This window comes from Oryx dammah, unplaced genomic scaffold (assembly GCF_014754425.2).
Source record: "Oryx dammah isolate SB20612 unplaced genomic scaffold, SCBI_Odam_1.1 HiC_scaffold_22, whole genome shotgun sequence".
Taxonomy (NCBI): Eukaryota; Metazoa; Chordata; class Mammalia; order Artiodactyla; family Bovidae; genus Oryx; species Oryx dammah.
In genome coordinates, this window is record NW_024070206.1 from 44,305,314 (window position 1) to 44,331,768 (window position 26,455).

Genomic DNA, 26,455 nt, shown 5'->3' on the forward strand with positions numbered 1-26,455 from the left:
TTACTTTGCCGACTAAGGTCCTTCTAGTCAAGGCTATGGTTTTTCCTGTGGGCATGTATGGATGTGAGAGTTGGACTGTGAAGAAGGCTGAGCACCGAAGAATTGATGCTTTTGAACTGTGGTGTTGGAGAAGACTCTTGAGAGTCCCTTGGACTGCAAGGAGATCCAACCAGTCCATTCTGAAGGAGATCGGCCCTGGGATTTCTTTGGAGGGAATGATGCTAAAGCTGAAAGTCCAGTACTTTGGCCACGTCATGCAAAGAGTTGACTCATTGGAAAAGACTCTGATTCTGGGAGGGATTGGGGGCAGGAGGAGAAGGGGACGACAGAGGATGAGATGACTGGATGGCATCACTGACTCGATGGACGTGAATCTGAGTGAACTCCGGGAGTTGGTGATGGACAGGTAGGCCTGGCGTGCTGTGATTCATGGGGTTGCAGAGTCAGACATGACTGAGCGACTGAACTGAACTGAACTGAACTGATGCAGATTAGGAAAGAAAAAAAATAAGCTATCTTTTTTTCAGTTCAGTTCAGTTCAGTTCAGTCACTCAGTCGTGTTCAGCTGTTTGTGACACCATGGACTGCAGCATGCCAGGCTTCTCTATCCATTACTAGCTCCTGGAACTTGCTCAAACTCGTGTCCATCAAGTTGGTGATGCCATCCAACCATCTCATCCTCTGTCACCCCCTTATCCTCCTGCCTCAAATCTTCCCCAGAATTAGAGTCTTTTCCAATGAGTCAGTCCTTCACATCAGGTGGCCAAAATATTGGAGCTTCGGTTTCAGCATCAGTTCTTCTAGTGAATATTCAGGGTTGATTTCCCTTAGGATTGATTGGTTTTATCTCCTTGCAGTCCAAGGGACTCTCAAGAGTCTTCTCCAACACCACAATTCAAAAGCATCAATTCTTTGGCTATCAGTTTTATTTATGGTCCAACTCTCACATCCATACTTGACTACTGAAAAACCATAACTTTGACTAGATAGACCTTTGTTGGCAAACTAATGTCTCTGCTTTTTGACATGCTGTCTAAGTTGGTCATAGCTTTTCTTCCCAAGAGCAAGCTTCTTTTAATTTCATGGCTACAGTCACCATCTGCAGTGATTTTGGAGGCCAAGAAAATAAAGTCTCCCACTGTTTCCATTGTTTCCCCATCTATTCACATGAATTGATGGAACTGGATGCCATGATCTTTGTTTTATGAATGTTGAGTTTTAAGCTAGCTTTTTCACTCTTTACTCTCAGATGATATAATTGTCTCTGTGTAAAAATTAGAAAGAAGTGATAATGAAACTCTTAGTAATTAATAAATTACTAACAATATCACAACATACAAGGTCAGTATACAAAACACACTTGCTTTTCTTAGAATTTGAACTTTTAAATAGTGTACCCTTTATCATCTCAGCCCAACCCCCAAATTGAACAACTTATATATGACCTTGAGTGAGTGAGTTAAAGTCACTCAGTCATGTCCAACTCTTTGCAACCCCATGGACTTCTCCAGACCATGAAATCATCCAGGCCAGAATACCAGAGTGAATATCTTTTCCTTTCTCCAGGGGATCTTCCCCACCCAGGGGTTGATCCCAGGTCTCCTGTATTGCAGGCAGATTCTTTACCAGCTGAGCCACCAGGGAAGACCAAGTATGACCTTAGTAATATAAATAATAGGATTTGTATGTGAAAAATGCAAAACTCCAACAAAAGAAATTAAAAAATGATATAAATACATGAAAAGATAGTTCATGTTCATGAATTAGAAGATTCAACATTGTTATGATTGCAATACTTCCAGACTTGATCTATTGTATATAACTGAATTATGGTCTCAGTCAGCTATTTTACAGATAGCAATGAACTGATTTACTATTCATATGGAAAGATAAAAGACCTAGACTAACCAATACAGACTGAAAAAGTACAAAATTATGAGTCATATCATCCAACTTGAAGACTTACTAAAAAGCTGATAATAAAAAATGTGATATTGGTGAAAGAATGAACACATAGAACAATAAAACAGAATAGAAAACCCAGAAATAGCCCTTATCAATGTAGTCACTAAACCTTTGGAGAAAGGCAAAAGCAATTCCATAGAAAGAGGATGTTTTTTATGAAGAATGATGATGAGTTTTCATACTATCCATGGGGTATTCCAGGCAAGATTACTGTAGTGGATTGCCATTTCCTTCTCCAACGGATTATGTTTTATCAGCATTCTTCACTATGACCTGTCTGTCTTGGGTGGCCCTCCATGGCATATCTTATAGCTTCACTGAGTTATGCAAGTTCCTTTGCCACAACAAGGCTGTGATCCATGTGTGGACTGCAAGGAGATCAAACCGGTCAATCCCAAAGGAGAACAACTCAATATCCATTGGCAGGACTATTGCTGAAGCTGAAGTTCCAATACTTTTTGGTCACCTGATGGGAAGAGCTGACTCATTGGAAAAACCCCTGATGAAGGAAATGATTGAAGACAAAAGAAGGAGGGAGCGGCAGATGATGAGATGGCTTGATAGTATCACTGGCTCAATGGACATGAATTTGAGCACACCCCAGCATATAGTGGAGGACAGAGGATCCTGGCGTGCTGCAGTCCATGGGAGTCACAAAGAGTCAGACACGACTTACTGACTGAGCAACAACAAAGACTTTTCAGACAAACACCAAAAGTATATAATTTAAAAACCATTGTTAAGCCAGATTTATTAACTTTCAAAATATCTCCTCTGTGAAACATACTGTAAGATTCTGGAACCAAAGATGGGAGAAAATATTTCAAAATATATGTGATAAGGAATATTATCTATACAAAGAATGTGTGAAACTCAACAACTGGAAAATAAACAACACAATTAAAAAATGTGAGAAATATCTTAACAGACACTGCTCAGTAGCATCTGATTCTTTGCAACCCCATGGACTGCAGTCCACCAGGCTCCTCTGTCCAAGGACTTTTCCAGGCCAGAATACTGGAGTGGGTTGCCATTTCCTCCTCCTGGGCAGTCTTCTCTGCTCAGGGACTGAACCCACATCTCCTGCCGCTCCTGCATTGCAGGTGGATTCTTTATCACTGAGCCATTTGGGAAGCCCCACATAAGACATGCATATTTCAAAAAGCATTTGAAAAGATCACCATTATTTATCATTCAGCTCAGTTCAGTCACTAAGTCGTGTCTGACTCTTTGTGACCCCATGAATCACAGCACGCCAGGCTTACCTGTCCATCACCAACTCCTGGAGTTTACTCAAACTCATCTTCATCGAGTCGGTGATGCCATCCAGCCATCTCATCCTCTGTTGTCCCCTTCTCCTCCTGCCCCCAATCCCTCCCAGCATCAGAGTCTTTTCCAAAGAGTCAACTCTTTGCATGAAGCAGCCAAAATATTGTAGTTCATCTTCAGCATCAGTTCTTCCAATGAACACCCAGGACTGATCTCCTATAGGATGGACTGGTTGGTTCTCCTTGCAGTCCAAGAGATTCTCAAGAGTCTTCTCCAACACCACAGTTCAAAAGCATCAATTCTTTGGTGCTCAGCCTTCTTCACAGTCCAACTCTCACATCCATACATGACCACTGGAAAAACCATAGCCTTGACTAGATGGACCTTTATTTATCATTAGGGAATTTCAATTAAAATAACTATGAGATACTATTACACACACATTAGAATACCTAATATCCAAAAAACCTGATGAGACTAATTACAATCAAGAGAGTAGAGTTATAGAAAGTTTTGTTTATTACTCATGGGAATGTAAAATCGTACAGCAATTTTGAAAGACAGTTTAGCAGTTTCCTACAAAGCCACATATAGTCTTACCACGTGATCCAGCAATTGTACTCCTTGGTATTTACCCAACTGATCTGAAAACTTATATCCATATAAAAACATACACATAAATGTTCAGAGCAGCTCTATTAATACTACTAAAAATAAAAAATAAACACAACCAGTCATTCACTAGGTGAATGGATAAACAAATTTCAGTATGCTGGTACAGTGGAATATTACTTAGTAATAAAAAGCAATGGGCTAGCAAGCCATGAAAAGAAGTGGATGAATCCTAAATTTCCAAATGAAAGAAACCTGTTTGAAAAGGCTACATGCTGTGTGATCCCAGTGATATGACATCTTGCAAACAGTAAATCTATAGTGACTGCACAAAGATCAATTGTTTCAAGGGCTCATGGGAAGGGAGAGAGTTGAATCACAGGTGATTTTTTAAGGTTGAAAAACATTCTATATGCTGCTTAATGTTGAAACATTACACTATGCATTTGTAAAAATGTATTGAACTTTACAAAACAAGAGTGAATCTTGCTTGTGAATCACAAGATGAAGTGCAGAATGTGACAAAAGATTATAAATGTATCACAAATATATGAAATAAAGTCACTAAAGGGGACAGGGAGATAGGAGTGTACTCACCTAAGTTGCTAGAAATGAAGGGAATATGTAAAGCCTAAGGCAAAAGAAACAGTACATAAGTCTTGTACTAGTTTGCAAAATTATTTCTCACTGGGATAAGGGTTATCAATTTTGCTAATAGTGTACTTGTGGTATCAAATCATATAAAGCAAATGTTCAGTAATAGAAATGAACACTTAAATAAGTGGATAGAGAATGGTGGAACCTGGATGCTTTATTGGAGATAATGGCAACCCACTCCTGTGTTCTTGCCTGGAAAATCCCATGGATGGAGGAACCTGGTAGGCTACAGTCCATGGGGTCGCAAAGAGTTAGACATGACTGAGTGACATTTACTTTACTTTATAAAGAGGCTAGAAGGATAACATGATAATGAATTAGAATAAGAGATAGCATGGCCTCATGTATAGTTTAATATTGATACATACAGAAATACATATATATTTAATAATTACACATAAATATTTATGGATATGCATATTCATATTGGCTAGTAAATACTTTTTTTTTTTTTTTTTGCCCTGAGAGAGCCTAGAAACAATATGAAAGTAGGAATGAACAAACTTATTGTCTACCCCTTGGTTCTTATGCTCCAATAAAAGGAACGAGAGCTCATTGAAGAAATGACTGATATTAGAATGAGGGCAGCGATTTACAAGATAAACCCAGAGCATCTTAGAATGCCAAGAAGAAGGGATATGTTTAAAAAAAAAAAAAATCCCACAATGATGGGATGTTGGTTCAGAACTTTAGGAGTTCCCTGGGTAAAAACTGAAATAGGCCTTAGTTCCCAGACGGTATGAAAGACCATAAATAAAAAAGAGGTAGATCACTACAGATTGGTACATATCAATAAACACCCAAAAACCTTACATACATAAGATTTGTCTTGGGTAGCCACAAGACAAGAAGATTTCCTCATCTGCCCACTAGAATTTTAAAAGTTTATATAGTCAGCCCTCTGTATCTACAACTGTACTGTGCCTTTTACATAGGAACTTAAGCATTCCTCAGAATTTGGTAGCCCCGAGGGTCCTGAAGCCAATATCTTGGAGATAGCAATATATGACCCATGGGGTATTAAAGGGGTTTAGTCATGTGTCCAGTCCAAATGGTCTTAACCCACAAAACTGTCTTCTTTTTTAGTCCTGGAGAGGTCCAAAATCTGGGTGTTGGCAAAGTTCATTCCTTCTGGAGGATCCAAGGACTCCATTCCAGGGCTTCCTCCTTTCTCTAGTGGCTTCTGACAATTCTTGGCATCTCGTTGCTCAGAGTAGCACAGATCCAGCTTCTGCCTATTCTGCATGTGGGTTTTCATGTGACTTCTCCCCTCATTCTGTGTCTGTTCTCCTTTTCTGTCTCTTACAAGGACACAGTTGGACACTGGATCTATGTCAATGGATTGAGGGCCCAACCTTCGTGGCTCAGTGGTGAAGAATCCACCTTCCAGTGCAGGAGACATGAGTTTAATCCTTGGTTCAGGAAGATACCCTGAAGAAGGAAATGGCAACCCACCCCAGTATTCTTGACTGGGAAATCTCATGGACAGAGGAGCCTGTAGGACTATAGTCCATGATAATGCAAAGCAGTCAGACACGACGTAGCAACTAAACAACAGTATAATACTATTTTCTTTTAGGTAAACAGGTTTATGTAGTATTAAAACAAGTGTCTTTTTTTAAATTAAAACATCTTTATGAAGAAATTAATCAAGAGATAAATGAATAAATATTCAGTGAGGTTTAGATGTCAATGAACTGGAAGAACTGAAATGTTCCTACACACAACATAAATGTATGAAACTTCAAAATTTCATTCTCTACTTGTTTGGAGTTATTGTTATTTGTTCTTGTTAAAGCTAACCCTGAATATTCATTGGAAGGACTGATAATGCTGCTGAAGTTGAAGCTCCAATACTTTAGTCACCTGATGCAAAGAGCTGACTGATTGGAAAAGATCCTAATGCTGGGAAAGATTGAAGGCAGGAGGAGAAGAGGGTGTCAGAGTATGAGATGGTTGGATGGCATCACTGACTTAATGGACATGAGTTTGAGCAAATTCTCGGAGATAGTGAAGGACAGGGAAGCCCAGTGTGCTGAAGCCCATGAGGCCACAAACAGTCACACATGACCTAGCAACAGAACAACAACAAAAATTTAACTCTTGGGCTTCCTAGGTGGCGCTAGTGGTAAAACCCTGCCTGCCAATGCAAAAGACGTAAGACACATGGGTTTGATCTCTAGGTCAGGAAGATCTCCTGAAGGAGGGCATGGCAACTCACTCTATTATTCTTGCCTGGAAAATCCCATAGACAGAGGAACCTGGTGGGCTATGGTCCATAGGGTGGCAAAGGGTTGGACACAACTGATGTGACATAGTACACACGCACCCAAAGTTAACTCTTAACTGATTTTTAAAACATTAAATTGACAATGTTAAAGTGAAAAAGTATTTAGCTCTTTTCATAGTGAAGGGCAATAGGATAACCAGTTTAGCTAGATGAATAAAATGAATGGATCCAATCCATTAAAATGGAATCCTGTAAGTAGATAAGCATGTCATTTCTATGTTAAAATATAAAAACCTGTGTCAAAAATTCCTTCCAGCTTTAGAACAGCATCACTCTCTTACTTTATACTAAAAAAAATCCTATAAATAAAATATTTCATTAAATTTTTATTTCTTTCACCTATTTAATAGAGCAAATGTACAAGGTTTTACTAGACTATACCACTATCTATGAAAATTAATCATTTTTATATTAAATTTAAATATTGTCATTTATTTACTGGCCTGAGGCAAGACAGGTTTTACTTTTCTTATACAAGTATTAAAGAACTCCCATAAAGTAAATGAGTTTCTAACATTAAATGTTATAGAGAAATGAAGGAGTAAACCTTTCTGAAAGCTGGAACAGGAATGGTTTGTATACACCAGGTTGTATTGAAATACACTCAAATAGAAATCAGGAAACTTGACATGTTTTTTTTTTTAATGGCAGGAGTCAAGAAAGATGAACTATGTGGGTTCCTTGGATGGAGAGACAGATAAAAATGCAGGAGATCTTGGATGTTCCTCTACTTTTATTGTGCTTTCTTTTGTCAATAATTATTATATTACTGGTGAGTGTATGTGTATGTGTGTGTGTGTGTGCATTTGTGTGAATGTGTGCTTCCCTGTTACAACTTTGTTTTTAAGCTTTAATGTGTCAGTCTTCCTGGAGACTATGACTGGGGACTCATAAAGGATATCAAATTGTATTTGGTGACATTGAACCTTAGATTCCTACTAGTTGTGGCAATTTCTTAGACTTTCCTTGTTTTTCATGACCTTGTTGAGTTCTGGTAAGATATTTTGTAGAAAGCCCTCAATTTTGATTTATTTCATTATCTGATGATTTTCTCATAATTCTTTGAGATGGAAAACTGCAGAGGTAAAGTGGCATTCTACTTATAAAAAGAACACATTCTATCAACATGACTTATCATTGTTGCTACTGACTTTGATTGCTTGGCTGAAAAAGTGTTTGTTAGGCTTCTCTAATGCAAAATTACTTTTTTTCACTCATTTTCCATACTGTTCTCTTTGGAAGGAAGTCACTATGGTCACTATGTGCAGCTCATAATGAGTGATGAGTTATGTTTCACCTCTTTGTGGGGAGTGTAAATGATTTGAATTCTAGGAATATTCTTCTTCCTTTTCAACTGTTTATTGTTTATTTGTATCAGTGTGAACTCATGGGTGTTTATTCTATAATTTGGGTTAAAGCCCAGTATTACTTTATTTTGTTGTGCAAAATAAAGCTATTTGCTGTTGAGAACTTTCAGTCCTTTCTTATAACCCACTGACATACATACATACATACATACATACATACATACATACATACATACATACCTACATACATCTTGGAGGAGGTGATGCAGAGGATGTGGTCACTGACTGGACCCAGACAGTTAGGAGCTCCTCACCATTCCCCATCCTTGGAACGTAACTTCTGTGCATCACTCCCACAGCTGGAATCATTTCAAGAACCCAGCCTCTAGAGGGAAAGCTCTCAAAATCATCTTATGAAGCAACCATCACCCTGATACCAAACCCAGGCAAAGGCACTACCAAAAAGTAAAATTACAGGCCAGTACCTTTGATGAATGTAGGTTCAAAACTTCTTAAGAAAACATTAGCAAACTGAATCCAACAGCACATAAAAAAATAATACTGGAAATCAAGTTAGATTCATCCCAGTGTCACAATGAGGTTTCAACATACACAAATCAAACACTGTGATATACCATATTAACAAAAGAAAAGACAAAAATTACATGATCTTTTAAATATATAAAGAAAAAGCATTTGATAAAATCCAACATTAATTCATGATAAAAACTCTTACCAAAGTGAGTATAGAAGGAATATATTTCAACATAATAAAAGCCCTTTATGAAAAACCCACTGCCAACATAATACTCAGCAGTGAAAACTGAAACCCTTCCTGCTAAACTCTGGAATGAGACAAGGATGCCCACTCTCACTACTTCCATTCAACATAGTATTAGAAGTTCTACTCACAGTAATAAGATAAGAAAAAGATATAAAAGATATCCAAATTTGAAGGGAAGAGGTAAAATAATCATCACATGCATATGACATGATATTCTACATAGAAAGCCCTAAAGACCCACAAAACTACTTACTTACTTAAGTATGTTTACAGAATACAAGTTTAACATACAAAAATTTGTTGCATTTCACTGACATGAAATATCAGAAAGAGAAAAGAATCACTTTTCAAATTGTATCAAAATACTTAGGAATAAACCTATCTAAGGAGGTGAAAAAGTAATATACTGAGAACTATAAAACATTGCTAAAGGAAATTGAATATAATTCAAAGAAATGAAAATATATATCCTGCTCTTGGATTGAATTGGAAGAATTATTGATACAATGGCTATGTTTAATTAAACATGCTATAGATTTAATATGTTCCCTATAAAATTACTCATGACATTTTTCATAGAAGTAGAAAAAAGTAATCCTAAAATTTATATTAAACCATAAAAGACCTAGAATTGCTAAAGCGGTCCTTCAGAATAAGAACAAAGCTGGAGGCAAAACCCTCCCAAATACTAGGGAACATTACAAAGCTACAGTAACCAGAACAACAATGGCACAAAAACATGTGTATATGGAATAATGAAACAGTATATAGGACCAAGAAATAAATCTACATACCTACAGTCAATTAATCTTTGTTAAAGTAGGCAAGAATACACAATGGAGGAAAGACAATTTCTTCAGCAAGTGGTGCTGGGAAAGCTGTATAGCTGCTGGTAAACCAATGAAGCTAGAATATTCCTTCACAGCCTACACAAAAATAAACTCAAAATGGCTTAAAGATTTGAGTGTAAGACGTGATACCAAATAACTCCTTGAAAAGAACATAGGCAAAACATTCTCTGACATAAATCATAGCAATGTTATCTTATGTCAGTCTCCCAAGGCAATAGAAATGAAAGCAAAAATAAAAAAAAATAAGAAGGAAACTATTAACAAAACAAAAACCCACAGGGTGAGAGAAAATATTTGCAAACAATTTGAGTAAAATAAGATTATTTTCTAAAATATACAAACAGCTTATAGAAGTCAAATCCAAACAAACAATAACAGCAACAACAACAAAAAACAATCAAAAATGGGCAGAAGGCCTAAACAGACATTCTCCAAAGAATGCAAACTGATGACCAGTAGACACATAAAAACATGTTCAACATCAGTAATTATCAGAGATGCAAATCAAAACCACAATGAGGCATCACTTCACAGTGGTCAGAATGGCCATCAATAAAAACTCTACCAATAATAAAGTTTGGAGAATATGGGGAAAAAAGAGAACCTTTATACAATGTTATTGAGCATGGAAATTGGTGCAGCCACTATGAGAACAGTATGGAGGTTCCTTAAAACACTAAAAATAGAGTTACTATATGATATAGCAATCCTACTCCTAGGGATATATCTGGAAAAAACCCTGATTAGAAAAGATACATGCACTTCAATGTTAATAGCAGCACTATTTACAACAACCAAGACTAAGTATCCATTGACAGATAATATATATGCATGCAGATGATATGTATGCATATATATACAGACACGTGTGTGCATGAGTGCTAAGTCACTTCAGGATTGTCAGTCTCTTTGTGACTTTATGGACTGTAGCCTATCAGGCTCCTCTGTCCATGTGATTCTCCAGGCAAGAACACTGGAGTGGGTTGGGCTGCCATTCCCTCCTTCAAGGGATCTTCCTGACCCAGGGATGGAACCTGTGTCTCTTATGACTTCTGCATAAGTGAGTTATTTATCAGTAATGCCACTTGGGAACCCACCCCCCACCCCAGTGGAATACTACTCAACCATAAAAAGAATGAAATTATGCCATTTGCAGCAACCATCTCTAGGATGGTCCTAGAGATTATCATATTAAGTTAGATAGAGGCTTCCCAGGTGGAGCAGCAATAAATAATTTGCCTGCCAATGCAGGAGACACAATAGGCACAGCTTCCATTCCTGGATTGGGAAGATTCCCTGGAGTAGGAAATGGTAGCTTGCTCCAGTATTCTTGCCTGAAAAATTCCATGAACAGAGGAGCCTGGTGGGCTATAATCCATGGGGTTACAAAGGGTCAGTCACGACTGAGCAACTAAGTATAAAAGTCAAATAGAGTAAGAAAAATGTCATTTGATATTACTTGTATGCAGAATCTTAAAAAATGATGCAAATGAACTCATTTGCAAAGCAGAAACAGACTTATAGGCAAAAGAGATAAATTTATGGTTACCAAAAGGGAAAGGGAAGTGGGGGAGGGATAAATTTGAAGGTTTGGTTTGGTTTAGTAGACACAAACTATTACATATATAAATATAAACTACAAGTTTCTATTGTATAGCAGAGAGAACTATATTTAATAATCTTAAACTATAGTGGAAAACAATACGAAAAAGAATCTATCTATATATAACTGAATATATATACATATATATATATGAATCTCTTTGTTGTACATCAGAAACTAACACATTGTAAATCAACTATACTTCAATAATAAGAAAAGAGAGCACACACAAGGACTTGGGTGCAAGGCCTCTTTGGGGTACTGGGTTCTTCTGGTGGCACTATCAAAATAACATTATGTGAGATGTATTATGTATATTTCTAGGCAGAAAGAAGTGATAAAGATTTTATTGTTGATTTTATTCACTTGTTTCTTTACTTACTGTATTCTTGTTTTATTCACTTTGAGGACAGAAAAAGAATTATGGAAGCACAATGGAAGCCCTTTTAATTCACTGAGTGCACTTTGTCCATTAGAAAAAATACTGTCTTATTTATAGTATGCATAATCAGATTCATTTTTCCCACCACAGAAAAGCAAATTTCCCAATATCCAGCATACGTCTTGCCTTTTACTTAGTGAGTGAATTAGGTGGGTGTGGCACAGCTACATATATATATATATATATATAATCTTCTACAACAAGACCATGTATGTATTCCAAGTCATATATATATATATGTCTTATATGATATGACTCCTATATCTCTTGGAATTTCCTAAATGATAGAAAAAATAGAAGCATCATTTTCTTTCTTTTTTTTTTTTTCCTATTAAGCAACTCTATAAAAATTGCCAAGCTTCTAGTTAAAATTCTAGTTAAAAACCTAGATACTTTCAGGATGGAGGCTGTTTGTCAAAAAGACCAAATTTTAACTAGAAGTGTGGCAATTTAAGCCCCAATTTCCCAACCTCTGAGAGAGGAGAGGCAAACCCAGAGAAGGTAGAGAAGCCCCACCCGTACCTTCCCCCACACTTTACCCTACACACTTGTTCCTTTTGGCTGTTCCTGAGTTGTAGCATTTATAATAAACTAGAAAGGATAACTAAAGTGCTTTCCTGAGTTCTGAGAGCCTGTCCTGGCAGATGATCAAACTCCAGGAAGGAATCTTAGGAACTCCTTATTCACAGCATGTCAGTGAAAATATGAGTAGCCTGGAACTTACAATTGGCATCTGAAACGTGATAATCCAGTGGGACTGAACTCTTTAGCTTATGGGATCTTATTCAACCTTCAGGTAAACAGTGTCAGAATTTAACTGAGTTTTTAGACTCCCAGTTGGTGTCACAGAATTGGAGAAGTGGTGTTGGGTAAGGCACCATAAAATTTGTGTCTGAAGGAGGAAACAACCTCTCTGTTCTAAGAACTCAAAACAATTGATTAATCAATAAATAAAATTTACTTGCTAGCTTCTACATTAAAATATTTATAGATTTTGTGGAGGATATGTTAGTTTAGATAGAGCCCCTTAATGAATATCTAGACAATTTGCATTTTTGAAAGTATTTTTAACAAAAGAGATCATTTATATGCTGTGCTGTACTAAATTGCTCAGTCACGTTCTACTCTTTGTGACCTATAGATTGTAGCCTGCCAGGATTCTCTGTCCATGGGGATTCTCCAGCAAGAGTATTGGAGTGGGTTGCCATGCTCTCCTCCAGGGGATCTTCCCAACCCACGGATTGAGCCCAGGTCTCCTGCATTGCAGGAAGATGCTTTATCATTTGAGCCATCAGGGAAGCCCAAGAATACTGCAGTAGGTAGCCTATCCCTTTTCCAGGGGAACTTTGTGACCCAGGAATAGAACCGGGGTCTCTTGCATTGTAGGTGGATTCCTTACCAGCTGAGCTACCAGGGAAGAATTTATATCAATTGCCACATTAACGCAGAGATGATAAATATCACAGAAATTCCAGGCATATACAGGTCAAAATCACAAACAGATGACAGACAATTAGGAAAATTCTTCCTGTGTTACAGGACTAGTGTATGTCTTTGACTCTCCTCTGGGCGGTGAAGAGCACAGTCTGGAGTAAATCTCACCATTTCTCTGACCAGTGGCATCATTGTGGGTCCCTCTGATGTTTTCTCAGTTTCCTTCTTTACACAGGTAAGAGAACTTTTATTGTTTCACCCAGGTTCCTTCCAAATCCTTCCACACACTCATCTCACTCTCTCTCTCTCTCTCTCACACACACACACCTTGAAAGACATTCAAACACACACAAACACACACCTTGAAAGACATTCAATGTCTCACTGAATTTTACAGAAAAATTCTGAATCATATGGAATAAAGAGGAGAACAATGGTGAGTACAGTCAGCTAGTCTGCTCCTAATTTAACTGCTGTGTTGCCTTTGGACTATGGTGGGAAGCAATGTGTGGATGGAGTTATTGCTTAGAGCTGTAACTGTATGATAAGCTCTTAAGGAATCTGGTGTATGTCTCCTCTTTAGCATTCTGGTTATAAATAGAGCCTATGTCCTTAAACTCCATGTAAAATGGCACCAACCTAATACTTTCATCACAACTGGCTAGAGCAAGAAATGGTATTAAGGCACTGAAGTATGTGATATTATGATCTATAATAAGAAACATATATTTGGTTTTCATCCATGTTGTTTGCACAGAGCTCCTAAAACCCTTGGAATTTCCTCAGATGAAAACTCCTTCTTGACTCTAATGAAGTGACTTTTAGAAAGCACCCAATGATGGTGATTGGTTGCCAATGAACCAACTATATGATTGAAACATTGAAACCATGTGATTGAAGGGTTGAAACTTTCAGTAATATCCTTAACCTCTAGGAAAGAGGACAGGGCTGGAGATTGAATTCAAACACCAACGATCAGTGATCTAATTAATCATACCTATGTAATGAAGCTTCCATAAAACCTCAAAAGACATGCTCTGGAGAATTTCCAAGATGGTGAGCTTGATGAGGTGCTGGGAGTGTGATGCACCCAGAGAGCATGGAAGTTCTGTGTCCCTTGCTCACACCTTTTCCCTAGAAATCTCTTCCATTTGGCCATCCCTGATTTATAGTCTTTTATAATAAACTGGTAATCTAATAAGTAAATTATTTCTCCGAGTTATGTAAACTGCTCAATCAACTTAATCAAACCTAAGAAGGGGGTCATGGGAACCTCCAATGTATAGCTAGTTGGTCAGAAGCACAGAAAGAAATCTGGACCAGCAAATGGCATCTGAAGTGAGGGCAGTCTTGTTTGCTGAGCCATTAACCTATGAGATCTGCTGCTATTTCCAGGAAGAAAGTGTCAGATTTGGGTTAATTGCTTGGTGGTGTGGAAAAACACACATCAGAATTGGTACCAGAATTGGAATGGTTTTGCTTGCAATAGCAGCTAGTGTTACTAAATAGTAAATAAACTGACAATAAAAGCTAGATACTGTCATCATTAAAAGAAAAAACACAAAAGTAAAATTTGAAGCATTAGTTTAGTGCTAGACACTAGGCAACAAGGAAACACATTAATTAAGAAAGATTAAGATTAAGAAAATACATTAATCTGGTCTCAGATATTTGGCAAAATTGCCATGTGCAATAACTTAGAAGGAAGATTTTGCCCACTGAGCTATGGCTCACAGGAAAATGGTTGGAAAGGTACAATGGCATCATGAGTTGGCTTCAAATCATGGCCTTTAGCAAAGTTTTACAAGAAAGAGGTCAGTTCAGGAGAGAATCAGCTGGTTTTCAAACAGAAGTTGAAGTAGAAAATCCAAAAGAAAAAAAAAGGACTTTAGAGTGTTGGAAAAATAAAGTGCCTCTGGACTCTAATAGGAAGAGCTATGGGTATAATTTCTGGCATATGAGAAGGTCTAGAAATAAAAACACCTAGACCCTACAGTAGGGAGGGGATGAATTAAAAAAAAAAAAAATCTGTTCTTTCCTGTTCATAGGTCTCTGAATTGACACGTTACACAGTAAGAACTACCTCTGGACCTAACAGAGGTCACAAGGTCATTAACTTCAAGTGCAATAATATGATTAAATGAAATTTTGGGGAGTCTTAGGACAAGGGGATATGTGCATTTCTAATGTAGGAAAGATATGAAAATTTATGACCAGAGGACACAAATTTCACACTGATTTTAAACATGACTACACTAATTTTCTTCCTTGACCTAAGTCCTTTTGCAGCTAAACTTGGCAGTTTGTCTCATTAAGAAGTGGAGTTTAATTTCTTACATCTTGAATCTAGATTGACCTTGGGTTTTTGTGGGGTTTTTTTGACCAACAGAATGCAGGAGAGGTAAAAGTAAGCCATTTTGAAGCCTTAGCCTCCAAAAGCTGTGTGTACTTCTGCTTTTCTTCTGGTAATCCTGCTGCCCGATGGACAAGCCCAGGGTAGACTTCTGGATGATAAAAGAGAGGGGACCAAGTCACTTCACTGTTACAATCGATGGCCAACTCAGATTAGCAAGTGGGGCCATCTAGACTAGTTAGATTCCACTAATCCACCAGCTAATCACATATACAAGAGTTTACTTCAGTTCAGTGAAGCTTAACCAGGCCCAGCCAACTCTCTATAGCATTTTGAGAAATAATAAATAAATTTTTTTTTAAACTAATAAATTTTAATGTGTTATTTTTACATAGCAATAACTAATACAACTACTAAGATGATGAAATATTGATGGAAATTTTGAATATAACTGGTACCAAGCTTGAGAAAGAAAGACAAAGATGGAGAATAAAGCAATGACATGAAGAGAAGGTGCTATTAGTGTACTTAATTTGAGGGCTTTGAGAAGTTAAGAGATGGTAAAAGAGCATCTATCCCATAGTAAAATTAGGACAGGAAAGGGAAGAAAGCATATATGAGAAAGGGAAATAGCAGAATACCAAAAATCCTCTGTGGTACTTCTTTTTTTGCTTTGTTAAGATCGAGTTTGACTCATTGTAGATGGTTATACAGAATACAAATGAAGAATCAGAGCTAAAATCAGTATGAATGGATTCATGAGAAAATAACAGAAAACCACTGAAAATTATCTACATTCTCTGTAAAACTTTAAGCAGTTGAAGTATATAAACAATATAAGTCATGGTCTCTATTCACAAAGAAGCTGAGTTTAATGAGAAAGCAAGAGGCTCATATATTAGGTATTAACAAGAAAGCAATATTGTATTAATAAGATGCAAAGCATTGCCCCGTCTGAGTTATGCAAGAGAAGAGAAAGAGATGCTAGAGTTGACTTGTCCAGTTACCACTAATATTTAGATACTCTATGCAGTATCTGTGTTGATAATAACCTGGATTATACATGAACATATCAAATGAGTAATATGCTATGCCTGCAATGGAGGACATGCTTCAAAAAAAAGGATATTAGTTATTCTAAGCTGTGCTTGTTAAAGGAAAGACCCTTAAGTATATTCCAATATAATAGTAACCAAGTTGGTAACTTTTCTCTGTGTAAGGATTAAAAATTGATGCAATGAAGCACAATACTGAAAAATTATAAAACAACAGAGATTAAGAAAATCAATTAAACTGGGGTTGGGGGTATTACACATACAAGAAATGAGATTGGAGTAAAATTAGACTTTTCAAAAGTAACACTGAATCAAGAAGAGTTGTGGAAAGCCTTCAAAGACCATATGGAAATTATTTTAATGTATTTTTAATTCTAACAGGTTGGAGGCATCTTGAAATGTGTAAACAAATGTACATCTACTGCACACTTTAAAGAAAATTTTGATGATGAACATCAACACAATGAGGGCAAGACTAAGAAAGATGATGTGAGTAGGAATTATACAATGATTGAACAGCAAGTAAATGTTCCAGAATAACAATTATTTTAGAGACTTAAAGAAAAAAAAAATTCATGAATGTAGCACATATGGCAAAAATAGTACCCAGAATAGAAAGTTGAAAGACAAGTTAGTATATGATAGATGAATAAGTAGATGCATACCGAAAAGGAAGAAGGGAATGAATTGGTGGATTATATTACACATTAGCCTTCTAAAGAAAATTGTTTATGGGTGTATGACAATTTTAGGGAACTTATGAATAGATAAGTAGAAAATTATAAAATAAAAAACTGTTAATATAATTTCAATAACAATAAAAGTTATTGTAAGAGAAGTTATCATAATAAAACATTTGTTGAATCATCAAATAATGGTTATACAAATATAATTAAATCCTACCTATTGCCTTAACTACTTTTTAAAATTTAGTTTATTTTCGAAAAATACATTTGGTGTAGTAACAAATATCCATATTGCAGCTTGGCATTGAAGAATAGAAGTATAGTGGTAGGACTGGAAGACTGGAACAACTGAAAGAAGGCACTCACTGATAAAATAACCATGGTATAATAAGGTCTGTGAGTTCACTAAACATCTCTGATTCTGTGAATCTCTGGATCTCATGATTTGACTTTTCTGACAACCAGGTGAAGACAAAAAGTGAGTATGTAGAAAGTCCTTTGGATTCTCTAAAATTAAATGCATTAAAGACACTTATTCTTTCTCTCTTGATTTTTTCATGCTAGGCAAAATCCTTTGTTCTTAATGTTATTACATCTCTATGAAATTCCTTTATACTGTATTACAAAAATGTCTCTAACCTATATATTTATCCTCCATTTATATTTAGATCAAATTCTGTAAATAATGGCCATTCTTTTTTTTCCTACTTTATATAACACAATTATACTTCTGTAGATATTCTTGTACATTAATGTGGACAAAATGTATCTTAAATATCTATGAGTAAGTTGAACTAGTGCTGGAGCGGTGGCTGCATGGGGCTGGAGCAACTTTGAGGAGATATCCCACATCCAAGGGCAAAGGAGATGCCCCAGAAAGATGAAGAAGGCACAAAATCATGTTTAAAATCAAATCCCATACCCACCAGAGATGCTCAGAGGGCTCAAACATACCTTGTGCATACCAGGACCCAAGGACCTCACAGAGACTGAGACAGAACTGTGTTTGGGTGTCTCCTGAGGAGGTACAGGTCAGCAGTGGACTGCTGAAGGGGCAGGGGTTCTCTGTGCAGCAGACTTGGGTATGGCATAAGCCCTCTTGGAGGAAGTCACCATTAACCCACCATAGAGCCGCCAGAACTTACAGAGGACTGGGAAAACAGACTCTGGGAAGGCACAAACAGAAATTTGTGTGCACCAGGACCCAGGAGAAAGGAGCAGTGACCCCAAAGGAGATTGACCCAGACTTGCCCGTGAGTGTCCAGGAGTCTCTGGCAGAGGCATGGGTCGACAGTGGCCTGCTGTGGGGTTGGAGGCACTGAGTATAGCAATGTGTACAACCTTTTGAAGGAGAGCCCCATTATCTTCATTACCTCCACCATAGATTGGCCTCAGGTCAAAAAACAGGGAGGGAACACAGCCCCACCCACCAACAGAAAATTGGATTAAAGATTTACTGAGCATGGCTGCCCCTCTCATCAGAACAAGACCCAGTTTCCCACTCAGTCAGTCCCTCCCATCAGGAAGCTTCCATAGGCCTCTTTTCCTTCTCCATCAGAAGGCAGACAGACTGAAAACCACAATTACAGAAAAACAACCAATCTGATCACATGGACCACAGCCTTGTCTAACTCAATGAAACTATGAGTCATGCCATGTACAGCCACCGAAGACGGATGGGTCATGGTGGAGAGTTCTGACAAAACATGGTCCACTGGAGAAGGGAATGGCAAACCACTTCATTATTCTTGCATTGAGAACCCCATGAACAGTATGAAAAGGCAAAAAGATAGGACACTGAAAGATGAAATCCCCAGGTGGGTAGGTGCCCAATATGCTACTGGAGATTAGTGGAGAAATAACTCCAGAAAGAATGAAGGGATGGAGTCAAAGTAAAAACAACATCCAGTTGTGGATGTGACTGGTGATGGAAATAAAGTCTGATGCTGTAAAAGCAATATTGCATAGGAACCTGAAAAGTTAGGTCCGTGAATCAAGGCAAATTAGAGGTGGGCAAACAGGAGATGGCAAGAGTGAATATCAACAATTTAGGAATCAGTGAATAAAATGGACTGGAATGGGTGAATTTAACTCAGATGACCATTATATCTACTACTATGGGCAGGAATCCCTTAGAAGAAATGGAGTAGCCCTCATCAACAAAAGAGTCTGAAATGCAGTACTTGGATGCAGTCTCAAAAATGACAGAATGATCTCTGTTTGTTTCCAAGGCAATCCATTCAATATGACAGTAATCCAAGTCTATGCCCCTACCAATAATGCTAAAGAAGCTGACATTGTATGGTTCTATAAAGACCTACAAAACCTTCTAAAACTAACACCCCAAAAAGATGTCCTTTTCATTATAGGGGACTGGAATGCAAAAATAGGAAGTAAAGAAATACCTGGTGTAATAGGTAAATTTGGCCTTGGAATACAGAATTAAGCAGGGCAAAGACTAACAGTTTTACCAAGAGAATGCACTGGTCATAGCAAACACCCTCTTCCAACAACACAAGAGAAGACTCTACACATGGACATCACCAGATGGTCAACACCAAAATCAGACTGATTATATTCTTTGCAGCCAAAGATGGAGAAGCTCTATACAGTCAGCAAAAACAAGACTGGGAGCTGACTATGGTTCAGATCATGAACTCCTTATTGCCAAATTCAGACTTAAGGTGAAGAAAGTAGGGAAAACCACTAGACCATTCAGGTATGACCTAAATCAAATCCCTTCTGACTCTACAGTGGAAGTGACAAATAGATTCAAGGGATTAGATCTGATAGGGAGAATGCCTGAAGAACTATGGACAGAGCTTCATGACATTGTACAGGAGACAAGGAGCAAGACCATCCCCAAGAAGAAAGGCAAAATGGTTGTCTGAAGAGGCCTTACAAACAGCTTTGAAAAGAAGAGAAGCAAAAGGCAAAGGATAAAAAAAAAAAAAGATATACCCATTAGAATCCATAGTTCCAAAGAATAGCAAGGAGAGATATGAAAACCTTCTTCACTGATCAATGCAAAGAAATAGAGGAAAACAATAGAATGGGAAAGACTAGAGATCTCTTCAAGAAAATTAGAGATACCAAGGGAACTTTTCATGCAAAATGTGCACAATAAAGAACAGAAAGTTTATGGACTTAACAGAAGCAGAAGATATTAAGAAGAGGTGGCAAGAATACACAGAAGAATTATACAAAAAAGATCTTCATGACCCAGATAACCACGATGGTGTGATCACTCACCTAGAGGCAGACATTCTACAGTCCAAAGTCAAGTGAGCCTTAGGAAGCATCATTACGAACAAAGCTAGTGATGGTGATGGAATTCCAGCTGAGCTATTTCAAATCTTAAAAGATGATGCTGTGAAGGTGCTGCACTCAATATGCCAGCAAATTTGAAAAACTCAGCAGTGGTCACTGGACAGGAAAAGGTCAGTTTTCATGTTAATCCCAAAGAAAGGCATTGCCAAAGAATATTCAAACTATTTACAATAGCCCTCATCTAACACACTAGCAAAGTAATGCTCAATATTCTCCAAACCAGGCTTCAACAATACATGAATCATGAGGTTCCAGATGTTCAAACTGGATTTAGAAAAGGCAGAGATCAAATTGCCAACATCTGTAGGATCATTGACAGAGTAAGAGAGTTCCAGAAACACACACACACACACACACACACACACACACCTATCTCTGCTTTATTGACTATTCCAAAGCGTTTGACTGTGTGGATCACAACAAACTGGAAAATCCTTCAAGAGGCAGGAATATCAGACCACCTTACCTGCCTCCTCAGAAATCTGTATGCAGGTCAAGAAGCAACAGTTAGAACTGGACATGGAACTAACAGACTGGTTCCAAATCGGGAAAGGACTATGTGGAGGCTGTATATTGCCACCCTGTTTACTTAGTTCAGTTCAGTTAAGTACCTCATGAGAAATGCTGGGCTGGATGAAGAACAAGCTGAATCAAGATTGCTGGGAGAAATATCAGTATCCTCAGATATGTTGATGACACTATCCTTATGGCAGAAAACAAAGAAAAACTAAAGAGCCTCTTGATGAAAGTGAAAAAGGAGAGTGAAAACATTGGCTGAAAATTCAATACTCAAAAAACAAAGATCAAGTCATCTGGTCCCATCACTTCATGGCAAATAAATGGGGTAATAGTGGAAATAGTGAAAGACTTTATTTTTGGGGGGGCTTCAAAATCACTGCATGCAAAGATGGGCTTGATAAGGGACAGAAATGGTATGGAACTAACAGAAGCAGAAGATATCAAGAAGAGGTGGCAAGAATACACAGAAGAACTGTACAAAAAAGATCTTCATGACCCAGATAATCATGATGATGTGATCACTAATGTAGAGACAGACATCTTGGAATGTGAAGTCAAGTGGGCCTTAGAAAGCATCACTATGAACAAAGCTAGTGGAGGTGATGGAATTCCAGTTGAGCTGTTTCAAATCCTGAAAAATGATGCTGTGAAAGTGCTGCACTCAATATGACAGCAAATTTGGAAAATTCAGCAGTGGCCACACGACTGGAAAAGATCAGTTTTCATTGCAATTCCAAAAAAAGGCAATGCCAAAGAATGCTCAAACTACCGCACAATTGCACTCATCTCACATGCTAGTAAAGTCATGCTCAAAATTCTCCAAGCCAGGCTTCAGCAATAAGTGAACCGTGAACTCCCTGACCTTCAAGCTGGTTTTAGAAAAGGCAGAGGGACCAGAAATCAAATTGCCAACATCTGCTGGATCATGGGAAAAGCAAGAGGGTTCCAGAAAAACATCTATTTCTGCTTTATTGACTATGCCAAAGCCTTTGACTGTTTGGATCACAATACACTGTGGAAAATTCTGAAAGAGATGGGCATACCAGACCACCTGACCTGCCTCTTGAGAAATCTGTATGCAGGTCAGGAAGCAACAGTTAGAACTGGACATAGAACAACAGACTGGTTCCAAATAGGAAAAGGAGTACGTCAAGGCTGTATATTGTCACCCTGCTTATTTAACTTCTATGCAGAGTACATCATGAGAAACGCTGGACTGGAAGAAACACAAGGTGGAATCAAGATTGCCAGGAGAAATATTAATAACCTCAGATATGCATATGACACCACCCTTATGGCAGAAAGTGAAGAGGAACTAAAAAGCCTCTTGATGAAAGTGAAAGAGGTGAGTGAAAAAGTTGGCTTAAAGCTCAACATTCAGAAAACGAAGATCATGGCATCCAGTCCCATCACTTCATGGGAAATAGATGGGGAAACAGTAGAAACAGTGTCAGACTTTATTTTGGGGGGCTCCAAAATCACTGCAGATGGTGACTGCAGCCATGAAATTAAAAGACGCTTACTCCTTGGAAGAAAAGTTATGACCAACCTAGATAGTATATTCAAAAAAGCAGAGACATTACTTTGCCGACTAAGGTCTGTCTAGTCAAGGCTATGGTTTTACCTGTGGTCATGTATGGATGTGAGAGTTGGACTGTGAAGAAGGCTGAGTGCCAAAGAATTGATGCTTTTGAACTGTGGTGTTGGAGAAGACTCTTGAGAGTCCCTTGGACTGCAAGGAGATCCAACCAGTCCATTCTGAAGGAGATCAGCCCTGGAATTTCTTTGGAGGGAATGATGCTAAAGCTGAAGCTCTAGTACTTTGGCCACGTCATGCAAAGAGTTGACTCATTGGAAAAGACTCTGATGCTGGGAGGGATTGGGGGCAGGAGGAGAAGGGGACGACAGAGAATGAGATGGCTGGATGGCATCACTGGTTTGATGGACGTGAGTCTGAGTGAACTCCGGGAGTTGATGAACAGGGAGGCCTTGCGTGCTGCGATTCATGGGGTCACAAAGAGTCGGACACGACTGAGCGACTGAACTGAACTGAACTGAAAATCACTGCAGATGGCGACTGCAATCATGAAATTAAAAGACGTTTGCTCTTTGTAAGAAAAGCTATGACCAAAACTAGACAGCATATTAAAGAGTAGAGACATTTCTTTGCCAACAAAGGCCCATCTAGTCAAAGCTATCGTTTTCCGAGTAGCCATGTATAGATGTAACAAAGAACATACTTGTATGTATTTGTTAAGTGAGGTGTTATATAGTATATAACAAGGAAAATGAATAGACTACAGGTATGCATAATTTTAAATGACTGAAAAAAAAATAGAAGCATATAGATGAAAACACAATATATTCCTTTTACTGCACTCTGTACGCTTGTGCTTTTCTTCCTTGTGATGGAGTTCGATGTTTCTTCTGATAGTCTTTTGAGTATTTTTTTTGCATATATGCACAAATATGCATATATCTTTCTTTTTCAAATAGAAGGAATCATATTCCATATGTTATTCTGTGACTTTATTTTTGCTTATAAATATATCTTGAATATCTTCCCCATTGATGATGCATATGTCTTTCTTACACTTCTTAATAGTTATTCTATACTCAGAGTAGAGCCATACTATAGTTATTGATTCTTTTTTTGATAAGCATATATACTGTTTCCATTTTATACCCATGACAAATATACTACAATGAGAACACCTGAATATTTGGACAAGTGTAGAAGTATTTTTATAGTCCAAATTATTAGAAATAGAATTAGTAGGCCAAAGTTTAGAAATATTTAAGACTAGCTAGTTTACTTCAAAAAGCTAATACCAAATAACTGTTAATAATCTTTATCAATATTCTTTCATAAAATTGTCTAGTCACTAAGTTTTTGATGTTGTGAAACATCATATATTTCTTTTCATTGTAAATATTTGTGCCAGACCAAGCAGAAAAGTCAGAAACATGTGACTTGCTATGATCACCTCTCTGCTTCTATTAGACATCAAAAAAAAAAATCAATTTATGTTGCTTTATAGTCAGGAGTCATATGTGTTATATTCATAAAAAATTTATGTTTTAAGACTAGTTAGAAATGAGAATTCTCCTTAAGAATTACCTCATGATACACATTTGCTGGAAAAAAAAAAAAAAGAAAAAAATAGATGAGCCCCACACTGTGTCAAGTATGTGCAACTGCAAGAAGCTAGTTCTATATATTATTACATTAAAAAAATGGAGTTCAGACAAGAATTGGTATCAAAATTCTTTTTTTCAATTGATGGATTGTTTGCTGTGGAGTTAAGATGTGTAATGTTTAATTTTACATGCCAACTCAGCTAGACCATGGTACCCAAATATTTGGTCAAACACTAGTTTGGTTGTTTCCCTAAGGTATTCTTTATATATGAGAGCAATATTTAAATCAGTAGTGTTTGAGTAAAGCAAATTGTCCTCCATAATATGGGTGGGACTTATCCAGTTGAAGGCTTGAAGCAAAAACAGACTGAGGTCCCACAAAAAGGAAAATTTTGCCTCCAGACTGCTTTTATGCTTGAACTGTAATATCAGCTCTTTTCTGGATCTCCAGCCTACCTGCCTACCTTGTAGATTTTGTACTTACTGGCTTCTATGATGAGATAAGCTAATTTCTTAAAAGAAACCTCTCTTTCTCTCTCTCTAGCTGTCTTTCTTTGTACACATTCTCTCTGTCTCACACACACACCACCACCACACAAGCACATGAATTCTATTTATTCTATTTCTCTGAAGAGCTCTAATACAATATGTAAAGTAAAAAGAGCAAAATGCTAGGCAGGTATTTGAGCAGCTCAGGAATGTGAACTACCAGGTTTAGGTTGAGTGGCCAGAGAAATAAGCCCTAGAAATATGGAGTTGGTATTTGAATTGTCATGGTTGTAGGCCTCAGTGTTCATTTTGATCTTGACATTAGGTTGCTATATACCAATCAGATTTTTCTGTATCATGTGGTCATGCATGAGGGTTTTCATCAGGCAAGCTTATTATTATTATTTTCATGAGTCAAGACTATTACGGTCTTTGTGACACATAACTTTTTAATTTTGTGACATAAAATATAATTTTCCTAGAATTTTTCCAAAATACTTAATGACTCTAATAATATAAATTGCCTGAAGCTTGTTTCTCTCTCTCTCTCTCTCTTTTTTGTTTCCTGCTGTTTTTCATCACAGGGCTGGCTACACACACAATAGGAGCTTAACAAATGTGCATATTAACTATTCCTTGAGGAATTGTGGGGAGAATGCGAGTTAGGGGGCTAACTTCTAAGTCTTCTGATGCCAAAGGTGCTGAGTTTCAGTCAGAGTGATGTCACAGACTCCAGCATGTTGCTAGGACCAGAAGTAAATAGCCATGGACAGTTAGCAACCACAGATAGTTGCGGACAGCTCAGAAATAATGCAAAAACCAAAACACACCTCATCTTCAGAAAAAGGGAATTTGGTGACTTTCTCAGTAGAAACAGGCTCCTTCTTGTGGTAAATTGAAATATAAGATTAACAAACTTTTCTCTATGGGCTTCCCCTTCATTAAAAGACATGAGACGTGGCAACTAGATGAATTCCTGAAGCAAATGAATGATGGTACCTATACCTACCTTCATTGAGGTAAAAATCACAACAGGATGCAATTCAAATCAAAGGAAGCAGTAGAGGGACCATACATAGTCATATTGAAGACAAGTGTTTTAATCTAATAATTAGTTTCACCATGGATCAAATACGTTTTAGTAGCTTGAAAAGAAATAGCATTTAGTTTTATTCTGATGAGGATGAAGCTTTGCTTCATTTGACCAAGGGTGTTTAAGATTTGAACAATAATGTGTAATATAGAAAGTCTTTAACAGCAACCTTTTCCTTTCTAACTAGTGCATAATATTGGTTTTGCAATCATTTAGTAATTATATGAGGAGGACATATTTATTACGAATTATTGATTTTATAATTACTGCTGCTGGTATTCACATTATTACATAATGAAAATCTTTTAATATACAATGCTCTTCATCCTCAGCTGGTGAACAGATAGTGCAATGCAATTTAGAGAGTAGCCAAGAATAGATTTTTATCGGTTTTTTTTTTTTTTTTTTTTTGGGCCAACCAGCTAAATGGTTTGCTTTCTGAAAAATATTGCTAATGGCGCTTAAGCAGAGAGGAATGTCCAATTTCAAGGTCATTCCTGGCAGTTGATTACAGTCACCCAATGAGCACAAGGTTCCTATTTAACTGTTAAGTTATTTTTGCTGCATTCATTGCT